The sequence below is a fragment of the Hypanus sabinus genome, chromosome 3 (genome assembly GCF_030144855.1).
Source record: "Hypanus sabinus isolate sHypSab1 chromosome 3, sHypSab1.hap1, whole genome shotgun sequence".
Taxonomy (NCBI): Eukaryota; Metazoa; Chordata; class Chondrichthyes; order Myliobatiformes; family Dasyatidae; genus Hypanus; species Hypanus sabinus.
The window spans coordinates 178,623,526-178,637,307 of record NC_082708.1 but is presented as its reverse complement, the minus strand read 5'-3'; the positions used below and the strand labels follow the sequence as shown (position 1 = coordinate 178,637,307).

The following is a 13,782-nucleotide window of genomic DNA, read 5'->3' as shown; positions in this document are numbered from 1 at the left end:
GTTGGATAAGTCACTGGGACAAGGGGGAATGTACCCCAAGCTACTGTAGGAAACGAGGGAGGAGATTGCTAAGCCTCTGGCAATGATCTTTGCATCATCAATGAGGATGGGAGAGGTTCCAGAGGATTGGAGGGTTGTGTATGTTGTTCCCTTATTCTTCAAGAAAAGGGGTAGGGATAGCCCAGGGAATTATAGGCCTGAGTCTTACTGAAGTGGTTGGTAAGTTGATGAAGATCCTGAGAGTTAGGATTTATGAACATTTGGAGAGGCATAATATGATTAGGAATAGTCAGCATGGCTTTGTCAAAGGCAGGTCGTGCCTTACGAGCCTGATTGAATTTTTTAAGGATGCGACTAAGCACATTGATGAAGGTAGAGCCGTAGATGCAGTGTATATGGATTTTAGCAAGACATTTGATAAGGTACCCTATGCAAGGCTTATTGAGAAAGTTAGGAGGCATGGGGTCCAAGGGGACATTGCTTGACTTGACTTGATCAGTAAAGATGTCAGAGTTTACAGATGAAGGCAGGAGAATGGGATTGAGTGGGATACTAAGTCAACCATGATGGAATGGTAGAGCAGATTTGATGGGCCAAATGGCCTAATTCTGCTCCTGTGTCTTATGGGATTATGTGTATAAGAGTATTTTAAAAACCAGCAATAAACTTCTCTCCCTATCACTTGGCGTAAAATGTGTATTGATAACTTGATATCATGCCTGCTTTCTGATGGCAGCAACACAGAGCCAGCGTTAAAAATTGGCCTCCGACGTTTTAAGTTGGACACTGCAGTTCCCTACACTGAAGTTAAAGGAAAGAATGGAATATGGCCATGTGATCATCTTTGGGAGAGACTTGGAATTGAAGATGAAGTACATTGAGCTCTTTTAGTTCTAGGATTGCTGATGAAATAATCATGGGCTTCAAGACCTCTGTCATAACTCGGACAAGAGGTTTTTGGGGTGGATGTATTCTTTAAAATGCTGTGCAGTTCTTGAATTGTTTGTGCTGGTCTCCATGTGTTCCCGTTGAAACAGAGTCTCATCGAGAAAATTAAGATGCATGGAATCCATGGTGAATTGACTGTTTGGATTCAGATTTGGCTTGCCTCCAGAAGACAAAGAAGTGGTGATGGGCCTTTTTCTGGCTTGAGATCTGTGACTAGTGATGTTCATTAGGCATCTGTTTTGGGACGTCTGCTGTTTGTATGTATATAAATGACCTGGATAAGTATGTAGATGAGATGGTTAGTAAGCTTACAGATGATAGGAAGATTGGTGGTAAGCAAAGTGTAGGAGATTGGCAAAGGATATAGCAGGATCAGTTGCAGAAATGGGTGAAGAAAGCAGATGGAGTTTAACCCAGCCAGGTGGGAAGTGTTGCACTTTGTGAGATCAAATGTAAAAGACAGTACATTGTTCTCTTCCATAAGACACAGGAACAGAAATAAGCCATTTGGCCCTTCAAGTCTACGTCACCATTCAGTCATAGCTAATTTATTTTTCCTTTCAATCCCTTTCTCGTGCCTTCTCTCTATAACCTTTGACACCTTTAGTAATCAAGATAGCAAGACTCTTTAAAGTGTTAATGATTAGAGGGACCTCGGAGTTCTAAGTTCATAGCCCCCCAAACTGAAATCAATACAGTAGAGTTTTATGGAGCTGCAACATAACTTCACAACTCTTGAACTCAGTTCCTTAACTAATAAAGTCAAGCATGCCATATGCATTCTTCATCACTCTATCAGACTGTGGCTACACAATTATGGTTCAGTTATGCAGAGTTTTGATGACACAACACCTTGGCGCACAGTATTGGTCTCCTTATTTCAGGAAGGAAGTTGGTGCATTAGAAACAGGTTAGCAAAGTTACTTACCATCATTATTGTATGACATGGGCGATCATGGTCTTGACCATGGTGGTTCTTGGCAAATTTTTCTAGAACAGACAAAGTTTGCCATTGCCTTCTGGGCAGTGTCTTTGCCATTATCAATGCTCTACGGAGATTTGGGGGTTAAACATGTTACACCTTGCCCATGGATGACCTGCAGGCTAGCAGAGGGAAGGAGCACCTTACACCTGCACTGCCAGAACTTGGGAAACGTACAACTGAGGCTGCAGTCAGATTAAGCATGTTTTTTATTGAATGACAGGGGAAGATTGAGAGTCTGAGAGACCTATTCATAAAAAAGAAAAGGAAGTAGGAATAAACTAATTTAAATGATTGATCCATAAAAAGGGACAGTTTTTTAAACCATATAATTTTGCAGTAATGATTTAAAAATGTGTTCAAATGATGAACAAAGTTTGTTATTGTACCTTATATCTTTGTGATTTCTTCCCAACATTCAGCTCATCAGCTCTATCTCTTGTACCTCCATGTGTACACTATTTGAAAAGAAAATTATTATCTATTTATAGGAGTGGATGCATTATTCTGTACAGAGTTTTCATTATTTAAGATTTTCCATTGCACAAATATCACTTTAATATTGCAAGTACATAAGCTGAAATTTGTTCTTTTGCTGAATCCCCATACATTAATTTGGCTTGTGATTGACAGTATTTCTTACCCATTGTTTTTGTTGAGGAGGGGAGGGGAGAAGATGGAGCCAGGCCTCTGACTGAAAACATTTTTACAGTTAAATGTGAAAGTAGTTTTAAAAAAAAATCAAGATGGTATTATGATCAGTTTTTTTCCCATGACTATATTAAAATATGATGCTGCTGTACAATTATTGGAAGGATTTGATTCAAAGTTTGATGTTTGGTCTCAGTTTTGTTGTTTCGTGCAGTGCAAAGGCTTGGAATGCTGTACTCATCGGCCATTTGAGAGTTCATAAATCTTGGTGTATACCATTACTTTCCAGCCATATGCTTGAACTGATACACTCACATCATTTCTCAGATGTTTTTAAGTAATGGATATTGATAGTCCGCCTTTTCTTTCACAATGTAGCATGATCTCCAGTTAAATTACCCAGTGTCATGTTTTGACATTTTAGCCAGAAGTCACTTGGTGAGCTGTTCTCTCTCACTCTCCTTCTTTCCCTCTGGCTGGCTCCCCCTCGTGCCACTTCCTTTCATTTTTGCTCCCTCTCCCTCCTCCAAGTCTCCCGTTTCCTTCTCCACCTCCCCAGATCTCTCTGATACTTGTCACAAAAGATCAATAGAATATGATCCAGATTGCTTTTGCGTTTATTGTAATGATTCCCTAAAGCGGTTTTCATGCTTCTCTCTGGCAACATCACAGGAAGAAAGCCAGCTGCTAATATAAAGTGTGGTAGCACAAGTGGCAAAATCGTATTCACTTGAAGAGTGAATTACTTGTAGTTCCATTCTGTCTGATTTTGTGAACATCGAACAAAGTGAATCATTACAAGAAGGTAGTCGCTTTTATTATTTTGTGCCGTATTGTGACATGGGCAATCATTGTCTTTCTCTGACCATGATCATTCTTGGCAAATTTTTCTACAGAAGTGTTTGCCATTGCCTTCTACTGGGCAGGGTCTTTACAAGCTGGGTGACCCCAGCCATTATCAATACTCTTCAGAGATTGTCTGCCTGGCATCATTGGTTGCATAACCAGGATTTGTGATATGCACCAGTTGCTCATATGACCATCCATGGCTTCACATGACACTGATTGGTTTGGTGGGGTGGGGGTTGCTAAACAGGTGCTACACATTGCCCAAGGTTGACCTAAAGGCTAGGGAAGGGAAGGAACACATTACACCTTCATTGGCAGAGACATATCTCCACCCAGCCATCTGACTTATATAATATTTAAGACCATTTGTATCTGGTACAAGGAGGAATATTGAAGCATTACGATACATGTGAACAGTGAGGTATAGTTTACCATGTTCAGTTCACCAAAAGGTTTTGACAAGTCAGCAGGTAAATATAATTCTGGCACCACAGTCAAGGTCCTGGTTGATGTGTGAGTCCCAGTGATGTAAACACTGTTGACTGTCATTGGGAGGTTGATTGGTTGATTAGTAAGGGCATCAAAGGTTTCAGGGAGCAGGCAGGAGTGTGGGGTTGAGAGGGAAAATAAATCAGCTAAGATGGAATGGCAGTGCAGACTTGATGGGCTAAATTGCCTAATTCGTCTCCTGTGTATTATTGTTTTATGGTTAGGTAACTGCTAGAGCCATATTCCTTGTGACGTTTTTCTGAAAAATACTTTCCATTAGGTTATGAGGGCTTTTTATTAAAGAACAAAAATAAATTGTTATTAATGCAATTGCTTATTTATTTATTTAGAGATACAGCACTATAACAGACCCTTCCAGCCCAAGGATAACACATACTAAGTGCTGGAGGAACTCAGGAGGTCAGGCATCATCTATGGAAAGGAATAATCAGTCGACTATGCTGGCTGACCCTTCATCAGGATCCTTTAGGCCCAACAAGCCCACGCTGTCCAGTTACACCCACGAGACCAATTAACCTTGCAACCCTACCGTCTTTGGAATGTGGGGTGAGGAGCTAGAGCACTTGGAGGAAACATACGTGTTCATGGGGAGAATGTACAAACTCCTTACAGACTGTTGCAGAATTGAACCTGGGTAGCCGGTATTGTAATTCTGTAATGCTAACCATCCCTGAAGTATAACTTGGCAGCGTTGGTGATTACTGATCCGGGTTCAATTCCCACCGCTGTCCATCAGGAGGTTGTACATTCTCCCCGTGACTGTGTGGGTTTCGTTTTGAGTGCTCCTGTTTCCTCCGGCATTCCAAAGACATATGGTTGGTAAGTTGTAGGCATGCTATGTTGGCGCCAGAAGCGAGGTGATGCTTGTGGGCTGACCCCAGTACAATCCTCGGACTGTGTTGGTTATTGATACAAGATGATGCATTTCATTTATGTTTTGATGGTTCAGTGTACATGTGATAGCTAATCCTTAATCTTTATACTCTTGCCCAAGTTTTGGTTAGCGTGAGTTCAACTGAATGGGTGAAGCAAATGCTCTTGATTCTGGGTCAACAGTGAAATGCAAAATTCATATTAAGGAAAAAGAATAAAATCATCTCTACATTTTCCCTCTTCAATGCTTCTGTTAAGAGCAGCCTCAGTTAGTGAATGCAATATTATTTCTGGTATCATACATCTATCAGTGTAATTTAGAGAAGACTGAAATTTCGCTCTATTCTCTCTTTGCCATTTAATGATATAGATTCTGATTTCCATATGCTTCCATGTAACATTTTTCAGCTGAGGTTAGTTCATTCTGCCAGTCCCTTCTAAATACTGTTTGTTAAATTTTGGAGGAGTTGACTTCTGCGTTGCCTTTACACTAATGAACTTTTCCACATCAGGGAAAAAAAGTCTGTGATTTGGTTATTTGAGCAGTAAAATCTAACTAATTTGATGAAGTGCAGAAGACAATAAGTTAAGTTAGAATACATCTTTTTCTTCACCCAGATGTACTGTAAGCTCCACCTCTTAGTTACTCCCATAAAGGTATAAATTGCCTCAATTCTCAATAATATTAAAGGATGCAATAACCATGTTTTGTTAACCGAAGCATGCAAATAACACTCAATTGCCACTTTTTAGATATCTCCTGTAGCTAATAAAGTGACCACTTAGTGTCTGTTCATGGTCTTCTGCAGCTGCAGCCCATCCTCTTCAAGGTTCAATATGTTGTGAGTTCAGAGATGCTCTCCTTCACACCATTGTTGTAACACATTATTTGAGATACTGCCGCCTTCTCATGAGCTTGAATCAGTCCTGCTATTCTCCTGTGATCTCTCTCAATAGCAAGCCAATTTTCCCACAGACTTGCCAGCTGTCTGATGTTTTTTGTTCCTCAGACCATTCTGTATAAACTCTAGAGACTGTTGTCTATGAAAATCTCAGAAGATTAGGAGTTTCTGATTCTCAAACACGCCATCTAGCACCAACAATCATTCCACGATCAAAGTCACTGAGATCAGGTTTCTTCCCCATTCTGATGTTCAATCTGAACAACAACTGAACCTTTTGACCATGCCTACATGCTTTTATGCATTGAGTTGCTGCCACATGACTGGCTGATGAACTAGCAGGTGTACAGTTGTACCTGATAAAGTGGACACTGAGTGTCATTGATGTTGTACTTTTATTCGGTTAGAAAGATCAATATCAATTTAGTAGGCAAATACAATTCAGTTTCTTAAAATGCAATAAATATTGTAGTGGTTTGAACAAATAAATCAGAAAACAGCTTGAGTTCAAAAATATGTCATGCCAAATAAACAGCGTGGAAACCATTTTTCATTGGTTCAGTTGATTCAGTTTGGTGGTGTGGTATAAGGCATCTCTTAAAAGTAAATCTAAAGGGAGATGTGGAACAGATTTACTTTTGAAATTCAAATAACAAGATTTCATGTCATCTCTGACATGAATTTTCTTATTCATATAAATTGGAACCCCACCACCCAGGCCATACTCTCAAGGACGCCCATCACACAGGTCCTTTCTGGCTGCTGCCATCAGGAAGGAGGTACAGGTTCAGGAACAGTTATTATCCCTCGAACATTAGAACCAGAGGGGAAAACTTCACTCAACATCACTGAACTGTTTCCATAATCTATAGAACATAGACAATACAGTACAGTACAGGCCCATCGGCGCACAATGTTGTGCCAACCCTTAAACCCTGCTTCCCATATAACCCTCCACCTTAAATTCCTCCATATACCTGTCTGGTAGCCTCTTAAATTTCACTGGTGTATCTGCCTCCACCACTGACTCAGGCAGTGCATTCCATGCACCAACCGCTCTCTGAGTTAAAAAAAAACCTTCCTCTAATATCCCCCTTGAACTTTCCACCCCTACCTTAAAGCTTTCTGAATAAGCCTACCGTGTGGAACCTTGTCAAATGCCTTACTAAAATCCATGTAGATCACATCCACTGCACTACCCTCATGTATATACCTGGTCACCTCCTCAAAGAACTCTTATCAGGCTTGCTAGACACGATCTGCCCTTCACAAAGCCATGCTGACTGACCCTGAGCAGACCATGATTCTCTAAATACCCATAAATTCTATCTCTAAGAATCTTTTCCGACAGCTTTCCCACCACAGACGTAGGGCTCACTGGTCTATAATTACCTGGACTATCCCTACTACCTTTTTTGAACAAGGGGACAACATTTGCCTCCCTCCAATCCCTCCGGTACTATTCCCGTGGACAACAAGGACATGAAGATCCTAGCCAGAGGCTCAGCAATCTCTTCTCTCACCTCGTGGAGCAGCCTGAGTAATATTCCGTCAGGCCCTGGGTCTTATCCGTCCTAACGTATTTTAACAACTCCCAACACCTCTTCTCCCTTAATATCAATATGCTCCAGAACATCAACCTCACTCATATTATCCTCACTGTCATCAAGTTCCCTCTCATTGGTGAATACCAATGAGAAGTATTTATTGAGGACCTTGCTCACTTCCATAGCCTCCAGGCACATCTTCCCACCCTCATCTCTAATCAGTCCTATTTTCACTCCTGTCAACCTTTTGTTCTTCACATAATTGAAGAATGCCTTGGGGTTTTCCTTTACCCTACTTGCCAAGGCCTTCTCATGCCTCCTCCTTGCTCTTCTCAGCCCCTTCTTAATCTCCTTTCTTGATACCCTATATTCCTCAATAGACCCATCGAATCCTTGCTTCCTAAACCTCACGTATGCTGCCTCCTTCCATCTGACTAGATTCTCCACTTCACTTCTCACCCATGGTTCCTTCACCCTACCATTCTTTATCTTCCTCACCAGGATAAATTTATCCTTAACATCCTGCAAGAGATCCCTGGACATCGACCACATGTCTATAGTACATTTCCCTGCAAAAACATCATCCCACTTCACATCTGAGAGTTCTAGCCTTATAGCCTCATAATTTCCCCTTCCCTAATTAAAAATTTTCCTGTCCTCTCTGTTTGTATCCTTTTCCATGATAATGTTAAAGGCCAGGGAGCTCACCCACTGGAGCCCACGGATGCTCGCCCACTGAGAGATCTGTGACCTGACCCGATTCGTTACCTAATACTAGATCTAGTATGGCATTCCCCCAGTCGGCCTGTCAACATACTGTGACAGGAATCCATCCTGGATGCACTTAATAAACTCTGTCCTGTCGAAACCATTGGAACTAATCAGGTGCCAATCAATATTAGGGAAGTTAGAATCACCCATGATAACAACCCTGTTATTTTTGCACCTTTCCAAAATCTGCCTCCCAGTCTGCTCCTCGGTATCTCTGCTGCTACCAGGGGTCCTATATAATACTCCCAATAGAGTAACTGCTCCCTTCCTGTTCCTGACTTCTACCCATACTGACTCAAAAGAGGATCCTGCTGCATTATCCACCCTTTCTGTAGCTGTAATAGTATCCCCGACCAGTAATGCCATCCCTCCTCCCCTTTCCCCCCCTCTCTATCTCTTTTAAAGGACTGAAATCCAGGAATATTGAGAATCCATTCCTGCTCTGGTGCCAGCCAAGTCTCTGTAATGGCCACTACGTCATAATTCCATGTATGTATCCAAGCTCTTAGTTCATCACCTTTGTTCCTGATGCTTCTTGCATTGAAGTACACACAGTTTAGCCCTTCTATCTTACTACCTTTACACCCTTTATTCTGTTTCTCTTTCCTCAAAGCCTCTTTATATGTTAGATTTATGGTCTCACTTCCAAGGATTCTTCATCTCATGTTCTTGATACTTATTGCTTATTTATTTTTCCTTTTGTATTTGCACATTGGTTGGTTGTCCATTCTGTTGGGTGTGGTCTTTCATTGATTCTATTGTATTTCTTGGATTTACCGTATATGCCTGCAAGAAAATGAATCTCAAGGTTGTATAAATTTACTTTGAACATTGATTGATTCAAAATTGTTTATTGCTGTTATTCAGTACACAAGTGTAAAGGAAAACAAAATGATTATTATTCTGGATCCAATACAACATAAAAAACAATAAAAATAGAATAAAGATAAATGTAAAGCAATCCCATAAAACACAATGTGCAATAAACTGTGATGTGAATGTGGTGGGAGTTGATGGGGTAGGTTAATGGGTAGAGCTTAGGGAAGTAATAGTTTTTGAGTCTGGTGGTCTTAATGTGGATGCTGCATAGCCACGTCCCGGATGGGAGTGGGACAAGCAGATAAGCAGGGTGGGTGGGATCCTTCATGATATTGCTGGCCTTTTACTGCAACCTTTCTGCATATACACTCAGTAACCACTTTATTAGAGACACCTGTACACTTGCTCATTAATGCAAATACCTAATCAGCCAATCATGTGGCGGCAACTCAGTGGCAAAAAGCTGCAGACATGCTCAAGATGTTCAGTTGTTGTTAAGGACCAAAACACCAGAATGGGGAAGAAATGTGATCTAAGTGACTTTGATTGTGGATTGATTGTTGATGTAAGATGGGGCTATTTGAGTATCTCAGAAACTGCTCATTCTCTGGGATTTTCATGCACAACAGTCTATGGAGAATGGTGTGAAAAACAAAAAAAAAATCCAGTGAGCAGCAGACAGTAGTTGGGAGGAGAATGGCTAGACTGGTTCAATCTGACAGGAAGGTGACAGTAACTCAAATAACCATACATGACAACAGTGATGTGCTGAAGAGCATCTTGGAATGTGCAACATATCAAACCTGAAAAAGGATGATCTACAGCAACAGAAGACCAGAAACGTTCACTCAGTGGTGACTTTATTAGGTATGGGAGGTGCTGGTGATGCATTTGGCAGTTTAAACTACCTGTTGTAGGACCCTCTTGTCTGCCCAATGTTCTTTCTAAAGTGTGCACATGTTCTCACACACATCTTTTGCTACTAGTGCATGTAGCGCCCTGGTTAAGATTTTTACTGTTATGCTGTAGGCTTTTCATTTTAGCAGCTCTGTAAGAGCAGTCTGTTTTGCTTTTAGCATGTTTGAGTTTGAGTTAAAGACATTGAGCTATGTTGTTCAACTTAGGAATGTTGTGTCAGCCAATCAGGTTGGTGGAATTGGGCGAAGGATCTAGAGAACACTGGGCAGAGAGGGTTTTGTGAGGGAAACTGGTGTGGGTCGGGGTCTTTTTGATGGGAGCTGGGAGAAGACAGGAGGGAAGATGCTGAGGATGCCATCCCTGTTGCACAAGGTGCTTGCGTAGATGATGAAACAATGTACAGGGAGGAGGATGAACACCTAGAGAGCTGGTGCAGTGCCAACATCTTGATGCTTAATGTCACTAAAACCAAGGAGATGATCGTTGATTTCAGACGGTCTCAGCCTGAGCACACGCCCCTCAGCATCAGCGGCTCCACAGTGGAGAGAGTGGAAAACATCAAGTTCCTTGGGATGCAGATCTTGGACAATCTCACCTGGTCCAGAAACACCACTGGGGTTCTGAAACGAGCCCAGCAGAGATTGCACTTTTTGAGGAAGCTTAAACAAGCATCAATCCCCACTAACATCTTAACTACATTCTACAGAGGAGTGGTTGAGTGTGCTGACCCTTTGCATCACAACCTGGTACTCCAGCTGCAGTGCTGCCGACAAAAAAACCTTGTAGAGGGTGGTTAGGAGAGCAGAGAAGGTTATTGGGGTCTCCCTACCTTCTGTCCAAGACCTCTTTCAGAGTCGATGCAGTACATCATTAAAAACCCCTCACACCCTCTCCATGAACTGTTTGTTCTTCTGCCATCAGGTAAACGTTACAGGAACATCTAAACTAAAACCACGAGGCTACTAAACAGCTTCCTCCCACAGGCAGTCAGACTGCTAAATAGCTGTTCTACCTGACTCTGCTTTGGGCAATTTAACTTGCACTGGACACTTATAACTTGTTCTTAACTGACATGTGGCTGTTGTGTTTTACTATTTATTGTTATGTTTATTATTTAGTGTGCGTTTGTTATGTTATGATTGCACTGCTCCTGGGAAACGCTGTCTCATTCTGCCCTGCAGAGCTGATGTAAGGTTAGAATGACAATAAAGTTTTTGAATCTTGAATGGATTCAAGGAGGAAGGACACATACTCCTGTGGGGCAGCCTGTTTGTTCGAGGTGGATTTTGAGTGTCATTCAGAAGGTGGTGTGTGCTTTCACACAGACCGAGGGTCCAGTGTATGAGTTACAGACAACTTCAAGATGAGCTCCAAATTATGTGCATATTTGTAATGGGTCCTTTTTATTTTTTCCCTCCTAATTGTTTGATGAAGCTGACATTTTTAAACATACTTTCCTTATAATTGTATGCAGTGTACGATGTGTTATTTCTTGCTGACAGCTAATTGTATGGGGACAGTATTTACACAGTATTCACACAGATTGAGGTTCAGGTGATTGAGACGCTCTAACTTCCCGGTTTTAGTGGGACCGAAGTCGTGCTGACCCTAGACCAGGGGTCAGCAACCTTTACCACTGAAAGAGCCACTTGGACCCATTTCCCACAGAAAAGAAAACACTGGGAGCCGCAAAACCCGTTTGACATTTAAAATGAAATTACACTGCATACAACGTTTTTTTTGCCTTTATGCTATGTATAAACAAACTATAATGTGTTGCATTTATGAAATTGATGAACTCCTGCAGAGAAAACAAAATTACATTTCTGCATGCAACAAAAACATTTTGAACTCCGAAAAAAAGACGTTGGGTTGAAGGTAAAATACTCAATGTCTATTTGAGTCCTTCTTGTATTTATGAAAAACGCCAAACTTAAATTTGCCGCCAGCAGCAAACCAAAAATAATGTCAGCCAGTTGTCAACCTGAAAAATAAAAGGACTATTTCACTGAACAATGAAAACATATGAATATACGTAAAATAATAGGCAATTAAAATATTTATCATACTTGGTCAGGTTGATTCACACCTGACAATGCAGTCATATTCAGTAGGGATGGATTGATGCTTAGGGGAGTGACCGGGAAGGATAATGTGTTTTTTTTCCTCTCTGAACTCACAGAAGCGTTTCCCAAATGATGTTTGCATTGTGATGATTGCAGAATGTAAATACTCCGAATTTATCATGTCGTGACCTTGTTTGAACTCTCTCAAATTGGGGATGTGAGACAATGTGCCTTTCTGTAAATCTCTGGCAAGCACTGTCAACTTGCGCTCGAATGCCAAAACATCCTCCAACATGTGCAGGGCTGTACATCCTTACCCCTGAAGAGCTGTGTTCAGCGTGTTCAGGTGCGCTGTCATGAAGTGTCATGAAGTGTAGCTTTTCCAGCCACTCTGGCTGTTCCAGCTCAGGAAAGGTGAGCCCTTTGCTGCCCAGGGATGTTTTCACTTCTTCCAGACACGCGACAAAGCGTTTCAGCACCTCCCCTCTGGACAGCCAGCGATAAAAACACGTTGTAGCGGTGTGCTACACGCAGTCAGTAAACTGCAGTCAAAGATAGCTTTATTCGAACTAAACAGCCTTGCTTTTAAGCCTCCCTCAACCCGCCCCCCCATGGGCGCGGATGCTGCAAAAGACACATACTCACAAACCCCCGTAGGCTATCTCCCTTAGCCTGAACACTGGCTAATTGTGAGCCGGTTCGGATGTGCCAGGAAATGGGTCGCCACAACATTTTATTTAGATTGTACAAGATCACCATAATCTTCAAATTTAGAATTACATTTCAAAAACTAACAAACTAACATAAAATACATTTTAATTAAATACTGACCAATTATTTCCCAAAGCAACAGGGAGCCGCAGCACAGACGTAAAAGAGCCGCATGTGGCTCCGGAGCCGCGGGTTGCCGACCCCCGTCCTAGACGTTTGGAGTTTGAGAAAAGTGGCTTTCTCACTGCTGAGTCCAGTGACTGTGCGACTAATAAGACAGTAAGACTAATAAGAGCTCATCTCTAAAGACACCCAGTAAAAAGGGGTTTTCACGCACAAAGGAATTTAAAATGCACACAAAAGGCTGTCACCCTCTACCTCGTTGGCATGTTAAGTATATTTCACAATTGTATATAATCAGATTTCCACTTCCGGTTTCCAATTCACATGGTGTTGACAATGTGGAGTTTCTGATGATTTGTCTGCAGATTTTTAGAAGTGGCTAATATATACTGTGTTACGGATTCAAGCAACAATAAATATATGAGTAAGGCAGGGGTTTTTATAACAAATAACACGTTTATTAAACACTGAAAACTAACCCCCCCAAAAGTAAACAAATCACTAACGTAACCGGAAATCAGCTGCTGTGTGGCAGCTTATACAGTTCTTAAAGCGATGTTGCAAAAACAGTTCTTCAAAGTAGCATTGCAAAAGTTCAAAATACTCACAGTCCATTTAAGGGAGAGACTTTTTAAGACTATTTAAATTCTCTTTCACGTCGTGCTGCTTTGGTTTCCAAAATCGAACTTTTCCCACGAACAATTTACGTAGATGGACAAATGAAATGGCTTAAAGGCACTGACCTTTCCTTTACAGAACTGTTCCCAATCCTTTCTGCTACTTCACGGGGATTAACATGAGAACAGTCAACGAATTCCTTCCGAATGAGGATCAAACAAGGTCAAACCTGTTTCACCGTCGAAATCAACTCTCCTCGATCTTTTAACTCCCAAACTCCGATCTTCACTCTCCACTGATTCTCAACTAGCAGTGTTATAAAGAAACTGCTGGCAATGACCTTTTAAACTTTAGGCATTAGATAAAACTTCATCTTTCAACTAAACTGCGTCATAACATTAAATCACACAGTGGCATGAAGTCAACATGGCAAATCCAGCCACGAACTGCCCCCCTCACAGGGAGGGGTCCTGCTTTTATACCCTGTAGAAAAA

General features: G+C 41.5%; 1 protein-coding gene across 2 annotated transcripts in view; it reads left to right on the top strand.

The window, feature by feature from the left end:
• The window catches only part of atrn (attractin), a 398,356-nt gene that overhangs the window by 347,355 nt on the left and 37,219 nt on the right, over positions 1-13,782 (top strand). The window lies entirely within an intron of this gene.